General features: G+C 31.8%; 2 protein-coding genes across 14 annotated transcripts in view; one reads left to right on the plus strand and one right to left on the minus strand.

Annotated features, from left to right (window-relative positions):
- Nlg3 (Neuroligin 3) overlaps positions 1 to 20,378 on the minus strand; it is a 613,493-nt gene that overhangs the window by 551,122 nt on the left and 41,993 nt on the right. The gene's annotated exons all lie outside the window — the stretch shown is intronic.
- The window catches only part of LOC141452374 (neuroligin-4, Y-linked-like), a 232,185-nt gene that overhangs the window by 40,925 nt on the left and 170,882 nt on the right, over positions 1 to 20,378 (plus strand). For 10 of the 12 annotated variants that reach the window (XM_074124418.1, XM_074124423.1, XM_074124422.1 and 7 more), the window contains 3 exons: positions 6,138 to 6,259; positions 10,598 to 10,640; positions 13,803 to 13,974. The gene's annotated coding sequence lies outside the window, so the exon portion shown is untranslated. The remainder of the gene's footprint in view (positions 1 to 6,137; positions 6,260 to 10,597; positions 10,641 to 13,802; positions 13,975 to 20,378) is intronic. The other 2 variants (XM_074124420.1, XM_074124421.1) reach the window with 1 other exon arrangement.

Genomic DNA, 20,378 nt, shown 5'->3' on the forward strand with positions numbered 1-20,378 from the left:
ACAGACAAAATGCTCCTAGGGAGAGAAAGTCTAAGGACCAGCTCCTGGATTCGAACCCGCGATCAATGCATGGGATTCTACTTAGCTAAATCCCTTCACTAATATTTTTAATGAATGTGTGGCTTTGTGGTAGTGCTCTTCGAGGCAACACTGTTCTGGTAGCGGGCAAAAACGGCTCAATGTTAAGGCCGATTTAGAAAGTAACATTATATTAAATAGAATATAGACAGTCATTAACATAGAGATTCCAAGCTTAAGCCAGACTAGTTAACCAAGATTACTAAAATATTCAAATTAAGTTAACTAAGATTATGATTAGAATCAATGTTATTTGAAATAGAGCTTAGTTCTAAATGGAAGTTGAGTGGGAGTTGAAGAAAGATCCAGACTTGTTGATACATACAGTGTACAATGTAGAGTTATATAAACTTAATTATTATATGAACTTATATATACTGTAATGATTATAATGGCTTCAAAACAGAATGCCAAGCCCTTTATATGCTTGATCGCTCGCTCGGTCTGTAGTCAGTGAAGAAAATCTCTTTATTCTTAAGCTGGCCTTCTCTTCTCTTGATGCCACTGCATTCGAAATTTGATAATTTTCTAATCCCTGATCAAAGTAAATAATGTAGACCAGCTAAAGCACCCGTTATTAATTCATTAGTAGATTAGATTCATTTGATTTAATTCAGTAGTTGAAATAAGCCAGAAAGAAATTCCCCCCTTTTGTAGCACAATAGTTTTTGTAAGATTTGACTTAGATCTCCTCACGAAAATCCAGGGTTAGATCTATTCCTACAAGCTTCTTACAGCTTACTAACCTTTGATGGTCAATGTTGGTTGTTATGAGAGACTAACAATGCACTGGTAACAGACAAGGCGCATACGGTCTCAGATTTGAAAGTACCTTAATTAAAAAAAAAAGTCTTTTCCTTTACAGTCTAAATCAATCAGTTAGTAGGTCCTAAAGAGGATTAAACAAGAGCTTAGATGAATCCCAAAACTCCAAACCTTTTTTGAAGGCCAGGAAAATCAAAATTCAAATTATTGGAATGCAGGAAATGCCTTGAGCTTTGACGCGCAAAAAGTTCAGAGATTGCAATCAAACGTATACAATACATACAGTAAAATATAAAAAGTTACAATAAACTAATTTCTTATTAAAATAAAGTAAAAGTAAAGTAATCGCCTATTTTTTCAGGCGGGGCTTAACGTCCAACTACCAATTAGATGTCGTGGACGGAGGCGACTAGCAAACATACTTACTGTAAATTTCTTTTATTAACCATTAAATAAAATCCAAGACCTTAGGCCGGAAATCGAACCCAGTACCATTATACATATTAGCTTTACTGGTTTCGCCTCTAACCGCTCGGCTACCGTGGCGCCTAATTCTTATTGTTTTTGGTCTTATTGTTCATTGTTTTTGGTGAAGGTTTCATTAATCCAGAAGGAAAAAAAGAATAATGCCACATTCAGTAATTTTTTTATTTTTGCCAAACTAGGGAATTAGGTCATCTTTAGGGCTTATGCTATTGACAATTACCAATTTTTTTTACATTGCTGAATGTAAGGTTAGTGTGTCTTCTGTCCTGTCTGCTTGTGAAATGCCAGTATCACCATAAGCCCTAAAGATGAGCTAGTCCCTAGGTCAAAACCTAGCAAAAAAAAAAGAAGACAAATTGACATTCTCTCTTCCTTCTACATTTTTATTATTGATGATAACGTTCGCCTTTGAGACAGGCTATCGGCTTCCTTAAATGGAGTTGTAGCCAACCTCGAAAACTTGCTAGATTAAAATGCCAGATCACAGTTTAATTCTTGTGGAAAACTAGTTAAACCTCCATTTGGAATTGTTGTCTATGCTAAAGCTTCCTCTGCTTTATACCATGGCGAACGGAGATAAATTGAAGGCAGTAAAAATACGAGTTTATAAAGTTTTTTAAAATTTCTTTTTTTAAATCCAAATCTGGCTTGTGTTTTAAGGAGGAATTAAGAACTAGGGAACCATGAGAGAAATATAATAAATATCAGGCACAAAATACTGAAAATTCCACTACCTCAATTCTATTTTTTACAGGAATGGTCCAAAAACTAAAGAAATATTTGAAACCACCTGGTTGCTAAGCACAATTGTGTAAGTAGAAGAGAACAAAAGAAATTGTGCTATGTAAAATTGCTAACGTATGGCCACGCAATACGTTCGGTCACATTGCGCCAAAATGGAACCAGCATCACAAGACCAGTAGAGATTTTAGTACACCTTATTTGCGCTTTGTAGCCAACTATTGTGGTTGCATTATAGCCTTCACCTAGAGAGCCTAGATTTAGGAGACTACGGCAACCTGCCTAAAACAGTTTTAGTATAAAAAATTAAGAACAAAAATCATTAAGAAAATAATTTCGTTCTATTTTCATACAATGAAACAGTCCACTGCATGCGCTTGTCGATTCGAACTCGTATTTAAAAATTCATACTTTACTCATTTGTTAAGTAAATATAGAATAAAAAACAGTATAATTAAGCGTGGAAGACAAATTTTATTGATTATACAAAAAGATGCATTGAAAAAAAAATACTTCAAAAGGAGGTATTGATTGCCGGATAAAAGCATGATGGAATAAAAATGCTAAAAAGTGCCATTAAATGCTTGATTATTCTGTTTATAGCAATACTAACCTTTAGTTGCAATCAATAGGGGTAAGGTCGACTGCAAGAGCACACAGACTTATCACTCAAACAAACCATGGCCATTATCTTCAAAAGTTAGCAAGTTATCACTTTATTAACAACGGGTTGCGTGTTACTTACCTGTAACAGAAAACAAACAATGACCTGAAATAACAAGATACTAAGATTTTACTTTTATATCTACTTATAGACAAGAAAAAGTATTTTAAGTTTGATTCACTTAATTAACTTCTTTAAATGGTTTAATTAACTTATTCTCTTTTAATAGTATCTCTTCTGTGTCGACAATGAAAACATTGAAGATTAGGTGCCAGGAAAATTATTGTTACCAAAGAGTGCTTGTGTTAATTAGGAAGGCAAGAGTCTCATTGTGTGGAATTGTTAACTTAAACCACAATGCCCAGAGGGAATCAACCACGTAAATGAGAGGGGTCCGTGAAAGACCCCACAGCATTTCTCAATTGACCCCGGATTGGTCCCGAATCAACTATTTGAACTATGTCGACAACCCACAGAGCTCATGCATAGGGATGAATGCTGCAAAGTATCTTACTCATACATCCCGGCTGACACACAATGATTAAAAAAACGGCTAAGTTGGTCATCAACTATGATAGGAAAAAGTTGCTGGCTAACAGTCTCGTTCAACTTCTTGCAAAACTGCAGTTATCCTCTCAATAGTCATTTAAGAAGAACGTAGGAGAATGGAATAGGTTCGAAGCTGAAAATGGAATCTTCTGGTTACATACGTAGTATGTGCTATTAAGTGAGAATAAATGCGCTTAAAGAATGCGTAATTTTGCCAAACCTAGTACTGTTGGGATGAACTTTCGCTATGAAATCCGTGTTTCTACTGGATCATAGCGAAGAAAAACTAATTAATGTGAGAAATTGCTGCATCATTATTGGTTTCTCTTGAGCATTCTGACGGACACTTAACAAGATTAGGCTATCGCTGCCTTGATTAAAGATAATTGGTAATATTTCTCACTTCTGGTCAAATAAAATTTACTATAAAAAAAAGTTTCTCTGTTGTCTAAATTGTAAAGGCATTAAAACTTTCACTTTATTATTTCAATAAGGTAGTCTTAGCTGTGAAGTGCTGCAATTCTTTTATCCAATTATAGTCGCATTGATTCTCGAAGTGAGATTTGTTGTTGATTGACGATTTTTACACTACACTTTTGTTCTTAAAGTTACTTTATTCCAAATAATTTGTTAACCAAATATTTTTTCAAAATTAATTTCTTTTTTTAAATCCTATGTTGCCTGACGTAAAGCTCAAAGAAGTAATAGCAGTAATTATAATTAAAAGGCCAGTCTCGTGTATTTTGTAGTTAGATAAATATTTTAACGAAAAAATAATGTAAATATTACCAGAAAAACGCAGATTTAAGCACAAACCATTTTTAACCATCTTATATTTCGGAAATGTTTTTTGATCATTCTATTTTATTTATTCATAACTGAAATATTCAATTATAAAGTATAAGAGAAAAACTGAATGTAATTTCCACTGATTGATTTCATAAAAATAAAAAAAACTTTCAATAAACTTCATTACCATATTCAAATTTATTTCAGCTCAAACTAAATCCTTCATATTAATTTTTTTAATTTAAATTATTTTCTTTCTGAAGTTCAATCGCAGTTTCATTTCCATTTATTGTAAACAACTTCGAAAGTATGTACTTCACTATTTAGAGTTGTCTTTAAAAAACTTTCACCCCTTTCGTGAGTGTGAGTCTATTTGAAATAAATACAAACTTTTTATGGGTTTTCGGAACAGTGCTCTGATCCCCTACTTTTATAGTATTTCTCCATTCCTTCTATTTTTGAGCGAGTTCTGGTCGGAATGTCTTGTAGCACTATCCTGTTATCTGGGTGTTATGTTGGGATATTTTCTTTTATCAAGAGAAACATACCATGAAAGAAACATAATAAATAGGAATAAGTATTTATTCTGCCCTTAAATTTTCTCTTTTCAGAAGTTTCTTATGGCTTTCTGCTCTTTATGTTATGTAACAAGTGAAGACTGTCTATAACCCGTTAGGGCATATATACAAGCTTCTTCATTACCTATGTACGAGTAACATACGAGTACCTCGTACATATCTAACAGGTAGTAATTAATAATTGTTACAAATTGTCGCGAGTTTGTTCCAATAATGGAGATCCCCATCTTGCAATCATCAGCAAGGATTGTAATAAAATAATTTGTTGTAAAATAATAACTGCTATTAATTATGTTTGATGACTGATTCATCCTATTAGAAATAGTAATGAAATACTTAAACTTGTTCTGCACAAGGGATTGCAAATTGTAAATTTTTTTTTTACTTAAGATCTCAGAAGAGAGGTTGAGAATATGAGCGTAATAACTTAAGAACTTGTTTGTGATATGAGGAAAAGATCTAATTTCAAGGTAGAAGTCCAGGAAGTCTTTTTTGATATTTTTGTTTACGCTTCGGGTGCTTTTGGTGCCTTTTACTAAGGGCTCTTGAAAATATTTTGTCAACAGAAATATGTTGTACGTTCCAAGCAGATAATTTTCCAGAGGCTCATTGTAATAAGGACTGTTCTTTTTCTTTTGCCTTTATTACTCATCCCTATCACTTCCCATTTTCTTCCTTTTTTTTGCCAAGAACTAATGCCTAAATTTTTTAACCTGATACTGCATTTATTTTTTTTTTTTTTAATACATATTTCTTGTGACGAAGAAAGTTAACAAGTGTATAAAATTATACTCTTCGAGCTCCAAATTATACCCGAATTTCTGAGCCCAAATTCAAGTCCCACTTGACGTTTAGGCCCATTTTAATGTTCCCACTTTTTTACTCTGTAATGACTTAATTGTTTCCGGAAGACTTGTTGTGTAACAACTAAGAGGCTAGCAAGCTTTGAAGCTTTAAAGAGCAATCTCATACTAGCATCATGTCAGCTTCAACAAGCGATTTTACTTAGTGGAAGCTGCAAACTTGTGCCCATTTTTATTTAAATGGTAAGGCTCTACCTTTATAATCGTTACCATGTTGACTGCAGTCTGCAGATTCACGGCAAATATTTCTTTCACTTTCTCCCAATTTATTTCCTTTTCCATCTTATTTCATTCTGTTAGAAATTTTCGAATCTTCCAGTCAATGTGTCAAACGCCTTTTCTAAATTTAAATTGTAGAATCGAATACAATATTTATGTTTTAAAATTGAATTTTTTGTCCTTAAACCTGCATTATTTACCGGACAACCCAATATAAACAAGATAAAGGAGCAAACATAAATTAAATTGGATAATATAAAACTGTTGAATCAAGAGGCATGTCCCATTTGGCATAAAAATTAGTGCCATTAAACACAAATCACCTTCCTACTTTACATAGATTGCATTCATTACATTTACCAAAGTTCAGCTGAATAAAGTACCTACATCAAGATAATGTTTCAGGAAATAGCAAACATCCAGCTGCACTTAAGAATCTCTTACCCCCTTGAAGAACCGATGAGGAGAGTGGCGGACTAGCTTTCAGTGTCACTAGGCACAATGTAAAATGATCATTTGATTGAGAGGTGAGATTTTTTATTTATTTTTTTACCAAACTTTTGAAATTGTAGGCAGTTATAGACCAACTATAGCCATTAACGTCCATTGAGTTGGTTTATTTCCACCTTTTGAAGTTATGTAATTTTTATTCGAAAAGAGAAAAGAAGTGATTGCCAGTTTTGTTTTGATAGCCTTACGAGATTAATTTAGATACAAATAGTTCAAGTGCAGTTTAAATTATGTAATCAAAACCAATTTGTGTTGTTAATTTGTTGTCATAAGCCCCGAATATATGACCTAGTCGTTTGATCAAAAGCTTTGTAAAAATAAAAAAACTTGGCGATGAATTCTTTTGGTCTTGGATGAATCAGTTAGTAAAGAAGATGTAGTTTTTATTATTACTTTTTATTTAGACTTTTACAACTGCACAGGGGCAAACATGTAAGATTGATAATAATGTAGGAGAGTGCGCAGTTTGGTAGAAAGCCAGCTAGTGCACACGGACTTGCTCGTCCTGAGCCTGTGACAGCCGCACTGTGCCATTACAGCGGGAGCCATACGACTAATACACTAGACATCCGAAGCTACATAGTGGGGACCACCGTTGCTTTTAGTCGTTAATGTTAGAATGTGTTTGAGAATACTTGGGTAAAGAGATTTGAGTGAGAAAAAGTGGGAATAGGAATTTTAAATTCCATTGCTTAGTGATTGGCTTAGCCGTGTCAGAACGAAGGGAATTTTGAGACTAGTGTGAATTGTGGATAGAATCGTAGAAGGGAGCATTGACTGTTGCTATTGGATAGGATAGACTTTGTCTTTTGGATTTTGATGACAGGCTGTTCCGTATACTTCGATTCTATATATTCAGTCTGGTGATAAAAATGAATAAAACAGTTACATTTGAGAAAAGTTAATTAAGAACGTTTGTAATAGTGTTCTGTCTTGTTATTAATTTCAGTTCGTTCTGAGTATGGGCTTACTAGTTGCTTGTTGATGTAGAGTCTTAAGGCACATTAGGTAGCGATATATGATTAAAATATGTGGATGGAAGAGTTTTTCTGTTTAATATGAAAGCTATAATTGTACAAATTTCTGTTGATTAATGTTAATTCTCCACTTTTAAGGATGTTGATGTGGGATTGAAGTTGGTGAGTTGTCATGGTGGGATAATTATTTAGGAGAGAGGGCGGCCATACTATTGGTGAAGGTGACGGGGTATGGTAGTAATGGAAGGTCAATCGTGCAAACCGATTGTTAGTATAGTATGCATTCGCAAAAATAAGTAAATATAGGAAACTATGAAGTCTGAGACAACCTTATTGCTGCATATACAAAAATAAGTTATTTATGTCGGCTGGTAAAAGAAATGAAAATAAAATATCAAATGGAAAGAAATGAATTAAACATTTTAGCAAGAAACAGGAACGGATAAGGGATGTGGGCCGCACTTATCAGTAGAGGTGTTCTCGTGTTTAACGACGATAAAAACCGGCAGCACGAGATGTATAATGAGTAAATAGATTAACTTCAACTGTTATTTTTACACGAAGCAAGGAATAAAATAAAAACAACAATACAAACCTAAAACAAATTTATGACTTTGAAAACAATATAGATAAATTTAGTTTGCTATTAAAGAATTTACTATAAAGTTTTACACGCAGATCTCAAAATAAACGCCATGTTATGAAACAATTATATCTGTGTTTATCTTTAAGAATTACAGCTACTTCACAGTATAAAATAATAAATTTGTATTTCAAATTATTAATGACATTCAAATGCTATCTAAATTAGCAGGCTTTAAATTATGTATGCTATATGATAAAGTTGGATATCGATTGGGTTAGCGAGCTGAAAGCATTATGAAAGTAACAGCTGAATTGGACTCGAAAGATTCTTAAAAATTTGTAGCTTGTGCTTGCACAAATTAAATTGAATTAAAATAGAAGAATCATTATATTTATGAAGATTAACTGGACTGGAGTGGCAAGGTGGCAGACATATAAACTTGAAACGAGCAGAAAACGAAATACTTGAAATTTCAAAGAAGGAAATTATGTTTTTTTTTTTGTGTTAAAATTTGATTAAATCCTACCAATAATCATTCCAAAATTGAGTGTTGTTATTACATCAAAGGTATATAAAAAATGGGCCCATTCGAAGCTGTCATTTGGCCCTAACTTTGTCAGCCAGGAAATCTCTCCTAAGATTTATAGCCAGCTGCCAGCAAGTCTAAGACCTTTATAAAAGTCTAAACTTGGAGTAATTATGATTTATGAGTTTGCCACGCTATAAGGTTCATATTTCAGACGGGTGAATACAATATAGAAGTCAAGTACTTAGATTTTAATATATTCATTTATAAAATTATGAACTTTCCAGTACTAGTCCAAAGTGCAATTAAATTTTTTTTTAAAATACATATATTGAAGGGAAATTCTGTTGAAAATGAAAATGTCAAACATCCAATATTTTTTATAATCTTCTTGTCAGTTTTACATAATTTACAAGATAGCTGTATGATGTGATATTTTGGCGGGTGGACCCTTGCAATATTAAAATAGAAAATATTCAAAAACAAATAAGCATGTATTTCAAAATTAAAATTTTAATAATTTTTAAAAAATAAATATAAGAGGGCTTATTATGTGGTTTTATAGCCTGAGGTTGGACTGATTAGTTGATTTTTATGAACACTTCCCAAACTGTTAAATTAAATCACTACTTGTAACTTGCATGGTAGGGCTGGCTGGAGCTGTATTATTCTTCTACAATACTAACTCCTGTATAATAGTAAAATGAGTTTACTCCTCCTATTTTATATCCTAAGAAACAATCGTTTATTGTTTCTGTATAATGGGAGCCATGGAATTCTTACCTTCAATTAAAATTTTAATTATTTTGTTCCAACGTTCATTTACTAACATAAATTTCAAATTCTTAATTTATTTCTGGCGCGGTAATTTATAAAACGAAATAATTGGTTTAAATATGTAATTAATATTCATCGAGCAGTGCACATTACAGCAGTTATTTTGGAAGGATTTTTCCTCTGAAAGGATTGTATAAAATATTTAAGATTTTTAATAAATTATTTCAAGGATTTTTTTTTATTTGCTGCTCTTTCGGCATTTCTAAATATTTCTCTACGTGTGCATAAAAGATATGTATAGCAGTCGACTATTAAACGGTCGTCCACTCACATTATTGTGTGGAAAACGATCAGTCGTACCCCATATTATATGTCAAATAATTCTGTAAATCGCTCGCTGTTTTTTACTACAAACATCTAACCACTGAATAAGAAATCTGTTGGGTTGACGGAACAAATTTTTTTTTTTAATGAAATTGAATTTTCTGCAATTTTGACCTTGAATGTGCGGAGTACAAAAAAAATCAATTTTAAAAGTTTACTAATAGAGCTAATCAAACTTTTAAATAGGAACTTGTAAATAACGTGCACATGAATAGAAAGCAATTTACATTAGATTAAATATAACTCATTCATCTCTGTACTAATTTTGATGGGGATTCATGTGTAGTATAAAATAAAATTAGTAATTCACTGTCATTCAGTACTTTTAGTTAGGTAATTTTGCCCACGGGAAAGAAGAGTCTAACATTCATACATATAAATGCAAATCATTTTCCCGTCGGTAGGGAAATTATTTGTCGTGAGGAAAGGATTGTTCGCTACTCTCATCTAACAAGCCGTGGAGTTATATATAGCACCTCGCTACAGTATGACACTAAAAGAGAAACAGGCATAATAAATAGCCTACACATATAATAGAAATGTGTAGTTTCACACTCAGCCAGTTTTGACGAAATACAACAGGTACTCTAAATCTTCTTCTTCGCATGTAAATTTACCCTTACGAATGGAACTCATCTACTGTTCTCATTTTTCGAAAAGAGGATGAATAGATTGCGTGGAACGCACTTTAAACAGTGGTTTTCAAATATATTACTATAGTTTTTATTATTCATAATTTTTAATTTCTTTTGTTTGCTTGTTTTATTTATTTATTTTCACAACTGCGGTACTTTTCTCCAATAAGCGAAGGGGATACTATATGATTCATAGTTAAACATGAGAAGCATGAGGATAGAATTCGCCCATTGGTTGTCTGGTTGACTGTTCTGTTTAGTTCTTTCCGGTTAAGTCTAGTATTTACTTTCCTAATAGAGAAATTTTACTCTAGGCTTCATATTTTGGTAAGATGGTAATTTTCTTATCATTTCGTATTGTTGGTCCTGTCACCTTACTCGAAAGTTTCTTTTTCTTTACTGCAGCTATGTAGTAGTAAGTAAAGTAACCAGCTTTTAGTCTCTTTTCTATTTTATTTTTATATTTTCAGCTGAAGTTGGTCGACAGAAGCCGAAACAACTGAAAATCAAAAAGTAAGAAAAAAAATTTAAAAAAAGTTTATTAAATAACTACTGATCTTTATCTTTTGGTAAATGTGTTTTTTACCTGAAGATAATCAGTTATTTAGTTTTGATTATATATAGCAAACTAACTGTATCTCGTGTCTCGCCCTGAAAAATTTTCATTTGACTTATTGATAAATTGATATACCTACCTAGGTAATTTAAATTCTTATTTGTCTTACCTAGTTATAGTATTTTAAAACTTCCATTCCTAGTAAGTATGCAAACCGTGCACTGCACCAGTGCTGTGCGTATCGAGCATACACTTAGGGAATGAAAGGCAAGGGCAGATATTACTTTATCTACGTACATATAATGAAAATCTATTGCATTTTATGCATAATAATTAGTTGAATCAGGTGCATACTATAGCCCCGAAGGAAGATATGGTTGCCGATCTATTTTAGGGTAAGCACCACCCACCTTGGGTTCCTTCTATAGATATACTTATAACCTGCGCAATAAAATCTAATCGAATTTGATGATAGCGCCTTCTAAAAAAATAAAGTAAAATAATATTTTTTGAAATATTGTTTTATTAGTAAATTAATAATTATTAGTTATCATTACATTCATCAGTTAATTGGCGCAGTATTTATTTCAGTAGAGAAAATAACAAATAAAAGAAAAATAAACTAAATCTTATCCTATGGAGTCAAAAACCAAAGAAAAAAAAAGTTACTGTATATGGTTTCTCTTTGTTTGTTATAAAAAAAAACCTAAGATTACTAAAATTTATTCTGATGACCAGTCTCATTAAACTGCTCATATTTCTAGAAAGTTGTGAAACTAAAATGAACGCAATACAGATTTTATAGAACAACAATCACAATCTCAATAAAAAGCTGTCCAACTCACAACATAACGCCCCTGAGTGTTGAATGTGATGTATGGTATTCCAAGTATTCCCATGGAATGTTACTGACGCAGTAATAATATTATGTAGTTATTGTAAATACAGAATGTACCATGATAAGTAGATGAAACTTTATTTGAAAACAACATATTTACATGACTTACAACTTCTCGCTATGTATCAACGTTACAGCCTTCTTACTATTTAGTTTAGGATTATTATGGGGCAAGGATATTTATTGTATGCAGAGAAAAAGAATGGAAAACCAACAGCTGTGGAGAAAGCTAGAGAAGGACTTGATTAATTTGTTTGTATCGTTAAGGAATTGAAGGACCCGTGATCGTACCATGTTATTTATGCACATGTTCATTCTAATCCAAATTGCTATTAATTTAAATTGAATTAATAGTAACAAACGCTTATTATTTATTAAGAATTTTGTCAGTAATATCTGCAACATTTTTCAAAATAAAAAATTAGCAGTAAACTGGTACCTACCAAGAAATTTTTTCTGACTACAAAACGCGTAACACCATTCATAGAAAGCTCTATGGGAAAAGTGTTGTGGCCTGTAGAGAATTGTAGTCGACTCACGCATTTCTTCTTGTGCAGGATATTAACACAAAGTACCCAATTACTGGATTAATACTTTAGATCAAGATCAAAAAGAGTGAAATGTTTACTTAAGAGTGCTGAATTTCGCAGACGCATAATTATTGGGACATTTGTTAAAATTTGATTCATTAATTCATTAAGAAAACGTTGTTTCATCTTAGCTTTCATTATTTTTGAATTGCTTGCCTTGAAAAAAATGAAGACACTGATATTTTTATTAAGCTTTTGTTATAGAACGCTTGTCAAATGGAATACGGAAGAGCAACTACGCGCAAATATACCAAATTTTACCTAAATGTTTCTATGTACAATGCAATAAACATTTTTCTCCAAAATAATTACGATGATAGGTACACTAATTTACGAACATACCATGTAAATCTGAGCCAAGTAATAGAGTACTAAATACCGTGATTCTGTACCAATCAGATTAAATTTATAGTAAAATAAATTTGTTTTCCCATCAGATAGGTGGCTAAGATCGTTATTAGGATAATGGGCCAATGGACCGCACTAAATCCTACCATCACCACGTCCATGCATTCGTGAGCTTCAATGTTCCACCAGCTTACATATAAATTACTGATTTAAAGTTTGTTATTTTTAGAAATATAAACTTTTTTATTTATTTAAATTAATTTATTAAATTTAATTCGTATTGCGTTTGTTTTAACGAAAACAAAATTACGTACAGAAAGGTGTTCATGCGGCATTAATGGATTATGTTATATTTTTTTCATTCCATCATTTCAATGGCTGTTTTAAAAGATATTTTTTCTCTGTAGACGATCCAATGGCCTTAATCTATTTTGTTACCACCTTAAACCGTAGACTTAATAGTACATACTTTTGTGCAAATTATTTCTCTTCAAATACTCATTTCGAATCCTATTAAACCACAATTTCTCGAAGCACTTGACGTAAAACTAGCCTTGATTAGAGGACTGGATCGCGAAATCGTCTGCGAAAGGAGGAAAGGATTATTTTAGGAGGACACTTTCGTTGGGGAATTTTACAGTCTCTAGCGTTGAAAAACTAACACAAACATTTGATCTCTTTGGGCATTAAAAATGTCTTTTCACCTCCTTGAACAACTTTAATCACTTTTGTACCATTTATTATTATTTCTCGTTATGACGAGAGAAAGAATTTTTTTTTTGAAAGGTGCGCAACATCGAAGGTCCTTTGTATTTGAACTAAACATATAAGAATATGTTATAAAGAATACATTATGAAGATTGAATATGTCCTGTGTTGAAGAGTTTGCTTGGAAACGATCCAGTTCTTTTAAACTTTGTATCGCAACAACAGCAGCTTAATGGACAAGGACAAGGCGACAGCAGTTAGGCGCATTGTTTTCCAATGAAAAGTCGGCGTTATATTTCTTAGTTTTCGATGTAAAAATGTAATTGCATCACTTTTAAAAAAAAGTTAAAATTAATTTAAACAAGATCCGTAATCTTTCCAGTAATATATAAAGTTTTCCCGAAACACTGAATCTTCTAATATATTCATTTGCATCAGCCAAATAATAAAAATCTTCTTAAGTCTTCCCCCCACCCCACAAATATAGCTTTTCCTCCTTCAGCCTCTCTGGCATATTAAATTTTTTATCGTATTAATATAAAGATTTTTATTAATTATTTATTAATTTTTTTCAGGCAAAAAATTTAATAAGAGGAAAAGAGAAAGTAAAAGTAAATATACCTAACAAGTTTACACAATGAAAAAGAAGTCTCTTTATCATGGCATTACCATTCTGAGCAACTGCTATAAAGGAGGCTGCTAAAAATTAACAAGAAAAGAGAACCTTGTGTGGAGTAGCTAGTAATGGTGAGTATTTTGACTGAACCCTTTAAGAATCTCGATAATTTGTAAAAATGTATTTAAAAATATAAAAGAATGAAATGACTATTTGAGACTTTAACAGGCCTGAAATTACCTCAATTCCTTGGGTTATAATACTCAATATATGGTTTATTGTATGGTTGACCATATGGTTATGGAGTCGTCGTTTTTTTTTCAATATTTGAGATCATAGGCGCCCGTAGCTTTTTCCAATGCAATGCCCGATGCCGGTCTTGGAACGGTGTTCTGTCTTTACATACAAAGCAGTCGATCCACTGGAAAGGGAGCTGTAAGAAGCTCAAAGGAACAGAAAATCTAAGGACTAACATCTGGAATCTAATCCGTTGAATCATTTTACGCTAACCACTTAGCTAATCCTCTCCTTTGTCTTATATGGTTATGGTTATTATTTAAATTATTTGACTTGGGAATGCTTAGAATAAAATAGAAGTTAGACCAATGATGAAATCATTAATTACAAAAAAACTAGTAAATACAGTAAGTTTAGCATCAATGAACAAAAATCAAAAAGACCAATATAAGAACTCTGTATTATAATAGAGTACTTGTACGATTATTTCTATCTTTTCTACGTTGTTTTCCCACCTGTACCCGCAAATATAAATGGTAGGAGGTGACACTTGACATGACGCATAACGCATTGACAGCTGGCCTGACGTGACGATAAGTGTTTTGTTCTGAAGAAGTCTCTCGCGCCTAAAGTCTAACAGTCTGCGCAATTTATGCAAAAAAAGAAAAAAATCCTAGCCTCTCTGATTTTTTTATGTTCTGAATTAGCAATAATTTTAGGTCGTAGAATTATTTGTAAAAAATATTCACATGTTCTTACTGGTAGATAAGTAACTAAATAATATTTCAAGAAAGAAAATTACCTATAACTTAATGTGACTATAAATTATCGATTTCAGTTTGAAATTATGGTTTAGAAATTCCCTAAAATTCAATTTTTTTTTCTTATTTGTCTGGAAAAAATGAACTCTGTTTTTCAGAGAGAGAAAATGCATGAATGAAACCAGTAGTTCTAGAAAGAAAAATCGGAGAAATCAGTGTTCGGTGAAGGTACTATTATCGTAACCTGTATGAAGGTCTCTGTTTGATGAGTAAGTCTCAGAAAGTTATGTTCGGTGTAGGTACCATTATCGTAACCTTTTGATGAGTAAGTCTCAGAAAGTTACGTTCGGTGTAGATACCATTATCGTAACCTGTAAGGTCTCTGTTAGATGAGTAAGTCTCAGAAAGTTATGTTCGGTGTAGGTACCATTATCGTAACCTGTAAGAGGGTCTGTCGTTTGATGAGTAAATCTAGCGTATTGGAAAAGAATAGAAAAAGGGTTCTAATGTCCCATTTATCCGTAAAATCTAACCTAAAATGTCAATATTTGCAAAATAAAAATGATAAAAATACATATATTCTCCGATTAGGTTCAGTTCTTTGTGTAACCTTGAGTAGAGATTTCCACTGATATTGGTTAAGTTGTAAGTTGTGATTTAAATGCATTACATTTGCCTGCCTTAAATAATCTATTTTCTTCTTATTTCTAATATTTTGATTATACTTATTCCTATTTAGTATTTTCATTGTCACTTTTATAATTTAGTTAATCCACTTCTAAAAACTACCATTGTTTTATTCAAGTGTGATTTTTATTGTTCAGTCGCAATATTTTCTCTGAAAAGAAACAAAAACAATTTGTATTCGCAGCGCCTTGTATTACTTTGTGATGTAGATTTCATCACTTCGCATAAAAAATAAACACTCAACCAAATAGAACTGGGGTAATAACCGAGTGCATGCAGATAATGATCGAATACAATCAATTGGAGAGCCTTTCAATTTTGATTGCCCCTAATAAAAAGTATTATATCTGCTAATTTTATATAAAAACATATTTTACAATTAATTATGATAATTAATTGTATAATTAAATTTTTAATTTAAAACATAATTTTATTAATTAATTGCCTCTTTTTAGACAATTCCTGTCTTGCGAAAAATGGAATGAAGTAATACGAATAAATAAATATATAATTACTTTAGACATTATTTATTACTTTATTAGCCTCTGTTTCTATCGATTTAATTTCATTTTTAAGTAACGCTCCATTGAATTTAAGACCAGAGACACGATAAAATAAAATAATTACTTTTTATTCCTTCCTTTGAAATCTTAGTTTGTTCATTGAATATAAGTGGTTATAAGCATGTAATTACTGACTTAGTGTGAGTTGTCGAGCTAAAGTTGTTTGGGGGATCGTTAAACCCTAGTAGATTAATTCTTTAAATAATAATAATAATAATAATATCAATAATAATAATAATTAATAGTAGTCTATTAGATGATAGGTGCTGTTTTTTGTTGAGCTGGGATACCCGCAGGGACTTTTAAAAGTTGTGAAGATTACTTAAGGGAAGCCAGAAAAGTTTCCCCGGTAAAGAGTGTGTGCCATATTTCAAAGAATATCTTTATTTCCCAATGGGGCGGACAAAAGTATCAATCCTCTTCTCTCAGGAGCATTTACTCCTGAATCCACACTTCTATAACCATCATACTTATTTAATCCTAACCCTTCATTCATTAACAAGTCTTCAATTATCTATCTTAACCGCACTCTTCACTTTCTGTAATTACTTCGTTCTCCTCGTTGTACAGGGTTATGTTGCATTGATTGGTCTAACTATTTCTGATTTGGTAGAATCTTCAGTATTACAAATAAAATCTGACTTTATTGGGTTTACTAAATGGTCCATTTGAATTAAAATGATCTATGACCTAAGTATATGACAATTTACCTTTGTTCTTATTTGATGGAAATACACTGTAGAGGAATGTTACAGTGTTCTTGAGGGAAGTAATAAGATGAGAAGGTATACAACTTTTTAATGTTTATGTAAAATATTAGCTTGGAACAGAATTGCCTGATTAAGGAGCAGTTAAAATTTATTTAACTAATAATTTATTTAATGCCGTGTAATATTGGGCTGTAAAATTCAATTAAATAACTTATAGAAACAGTAATAAAATTTTCATGGTAGAAATCAACCTTGGTTTACGTCAGACTTACAAAGCATTACATCCACTGAGTAATTCTTACAATGATTTTTTATTTTTGCTAGTGAGTTTAATTTTTATAATTTTACTATTTTTTGTGTATATAAGAAAAATTTAATTCAGATTCTGGAAGGGATTTTATAACAAAGATTTAAAACCCTAATTAAAAATAATTTAAATAAACATTTTTTATTTATATTAGAAAAAAGTGAAAAAATATATTTAAAAAGAAACAATGGAGGTTTATATTAAAATAAGTAGGGTGTTGTGCTAACATTGGGCCAGAAATTAATGTTCACAAGGGTGGAGTCTACTCCAGCTCTTTCATCCATTCATGAAAGTTCTGTTTAAAAAACATTATTTTGTTTTTCTTTAAATACGAAAAATACTCCTGCGGTTTATGATCCAGTTTCTGTAAAAAATTATTGGACTTAACCAAAATTATTTTTAACAACTCAAGCGTCTAAAAATTATTACGGTTTCATTTATATTTTTGCTGTAAGTTTACGGTAAATTTAATTATATTCAGCTAGATTGGACTTAGTTTCTTTAGAGGTTAATAACTTAGAAAATTACTAATTACTGAGATAAATATTTGTTAATTTAAGCATTGAGAGTTTGTAATCTGGTAGATGTTTTTGCTAGGAAGTCTATGATTACTTTCCTAAAAGAAAAGGGCAAAGAACTGCAAGAAATATAGTTTTTTTTTTATTAATATTACGTAATATTTTCCTGCAAAGCAGTAAAAATTATGATTAGTCAACCAAAATTAATTAATGAATCAATGAATTTGCAAGAAACCGTAATACTTACGGTAAAGCAGTAACACATAACTTTGTCTCAGAAGTAACGTTTATTTTATTTTTATATTTTTATGTCATTAAGACGCCGTAAAGTCAGTGTTCAATATATGGTTCAATGGAAATGGTTCAATATAGTCTCCTATATACTTTCTAATATCACAATACTCTTATCTCAGTACAGTGAGCCATAGTGGCAATAGGGAAAAGAAACTTTTAAGCAGTTAGTTGGTCTCGAACCATTTGCGTGTTAATTCAGTGCGCCGCTTTTGAGGTGAACTCTTCCTTTAGTGGTTCTAGGGTTATGTGAAATAAATAGTCCAGAAACCAGTAAAAAATTAAACAAAGACCTCAAAGGACCTCAAGTAACGGAGAAAATTCCTGCCTTCCCAAAGATATTCTCTTCCAGACCGCTTATTAGTACTCACAATTCGGAAGGCAACAGGGCTCTAAAAAATGCTCTGCGTGCCAATGATCTCAGACGTTGATGGCGCCTTAAGTTAATTAAATAAATTAAATAACTTCTATAAATGTAAGAAAATTTTTCCTACAATCTTCCTAAAGTCAATTTTGCTGAAAGTATTGTTAATGTACAGCAAAAAATTTCAAATTTGGGTGTTTTCCAATATAAAGCTATTTTTCTTGCAGCTTAATCAACCCCGATATTACATTAAAATTTTAATTTAGGTATAATTTGACAAGAATATCCAAGATAGCTCTTAGTGGGAAGTGAAATAGCCAATTTTTGGAGAACTTGGTGTCCATGAGAACAATTTCTTCCTAAAAACACAAACAACACTTAATACTTAACGCACACTGAATATATAAGGTCCTGCAGAGATAATTTATGTGGACAACTACTTGGGTTTAGCTTACTACTGAAACTGTAGCTTAGCGCAATCCAAGGTGACATGCAAAAATGTTGAAGACACAAAGGCAAGTGATATTCCAAACGCCAACTCTCACTTCTATTCCTAGAAGTTCCCAACGAGAAAACGCATCCTAGCTGCGATTTTCGATGAATATACTGCTACTGTCTATTCCTTTCCCAAAACCATCTTGGTCTCGCTAGACACCTTCAGCAACATCTGTCTTTAATAGTGATGACAAAATGGAAGATAAAAATAAACGAACCGTAATGTCTCCCCGCTTTTTTTTGCTTCGATCCTTCGTTAAATTTATATTTAAGTTATAAATTGTAAGTCTTCGTGTTAGTTCGAGGTAGTCAATTTTGATGGACTACTTTAAACTTGGGATCAAACTAAATTGGAATCCTTCAAACCAGACTGATAATGGAAACCATAATAGATTTCGCACAAAAGAAATAAACTTACATTACAAAACTAACTTCATTATACGAAAGATTGCTGTGACCTACGGACTGGAGATATAGGTAGGATGTTGTAGTCTTAAGCGAATCAAATCTTTACAGTCTATAATCCCTCGAAATACTTATTTGCTATACTATACTATGTCAATTGATCTGTTGATTTAATTGAGGGAAAATTATTGGCTGTAAGATACGAGAACCAGTGGCTTGAAATTTCTTCAGTTTAGAATTATGTTAAAACTGATCGAACAGTTAAAGATGTCAAAAATGAAGTAACTGTATGGCTGAAGGCGAATGAATATCCACTTTTTTGAAATTTTGATATGATCTGCTATTTCTGTAAAGAGAAAATAGTACAGTTTGAATTTAATTATAAAAGATATAAAGGAAAATTATTTTAAGTAACTAGTCCATTGAAGCCCCAGTAATAATCCAGAAATTTATAAGTTTCTCAGATTAGAACTTGGTTGGAACAAGTTTTTTTTTTTGAAGTGCTGAACTAGACGGTACAACAGTTTCCGATAAAATAATTCACTTAATAAACTTATCCGTGATCTTCCGCTATCCGTTCTGCTAGAATTCTGTTATCAAAGTCTTAGACAAGTCCTGTTCGTATCAACCCAATTCTCTGGTCCAATAGTTTTCAAGCCTAGCGTTACCCAGACGACTGAAGCGCCAATTTCCCAACATCATTTGAACAACATATTGTCATAAAAAATTTGTGTTGTAATCGCACTTCGTATGGTTGAATGCCGTAGCCAAAAAAGTTTATGAGCAATTAAAATTAAAAACAAGTAAGATGCAGATTTGATTTGCTTGCTTAACATTTAAAGTAGGAATTATTAGCAAAATATCTGCTAATATTATTACTTGATAAGAAATTGCCTGATAATGCAAGTGTTAATGGTGTTTGGCACGAAAATGTGATTTAAACATCTGTATATTAGCATTTGTATCAATGCTATTTACAAAGCAAATGAAGTTAACTTTAATGACGTATTATGGTGGGAAGGTAAAGCTCAATGAATTGTTGTGGCGTTCAAATAATTAATGAAATGCAGCAATATGCTAAACAACTAAAATTATATTATAATGATTTATTGTCCTAGGAAACAGTTGTACTGCCTAGTCCAGTATTCCCAACAAAAACTTGTTCCAACCAAGTTCTAATCTGAGGTACTTATAACT

The sequence above is a fragment of the Rhodnius prolixus genome, unplaced genomic scaffold (genome assembly GCF_049639745.1).
Source record: "Rhodnius prolixus isolate KJV_2025 unplaced genomic scaffold, Rpr scaffold_3, whole genome shotgun sequence".
NCBI classification, from domain to species: Eukaryota; Metazoa; Arthropoda; class Insecta; order Hemiptera; family Reduviidae; genus Rhodnius; species Rhodnius prolixus.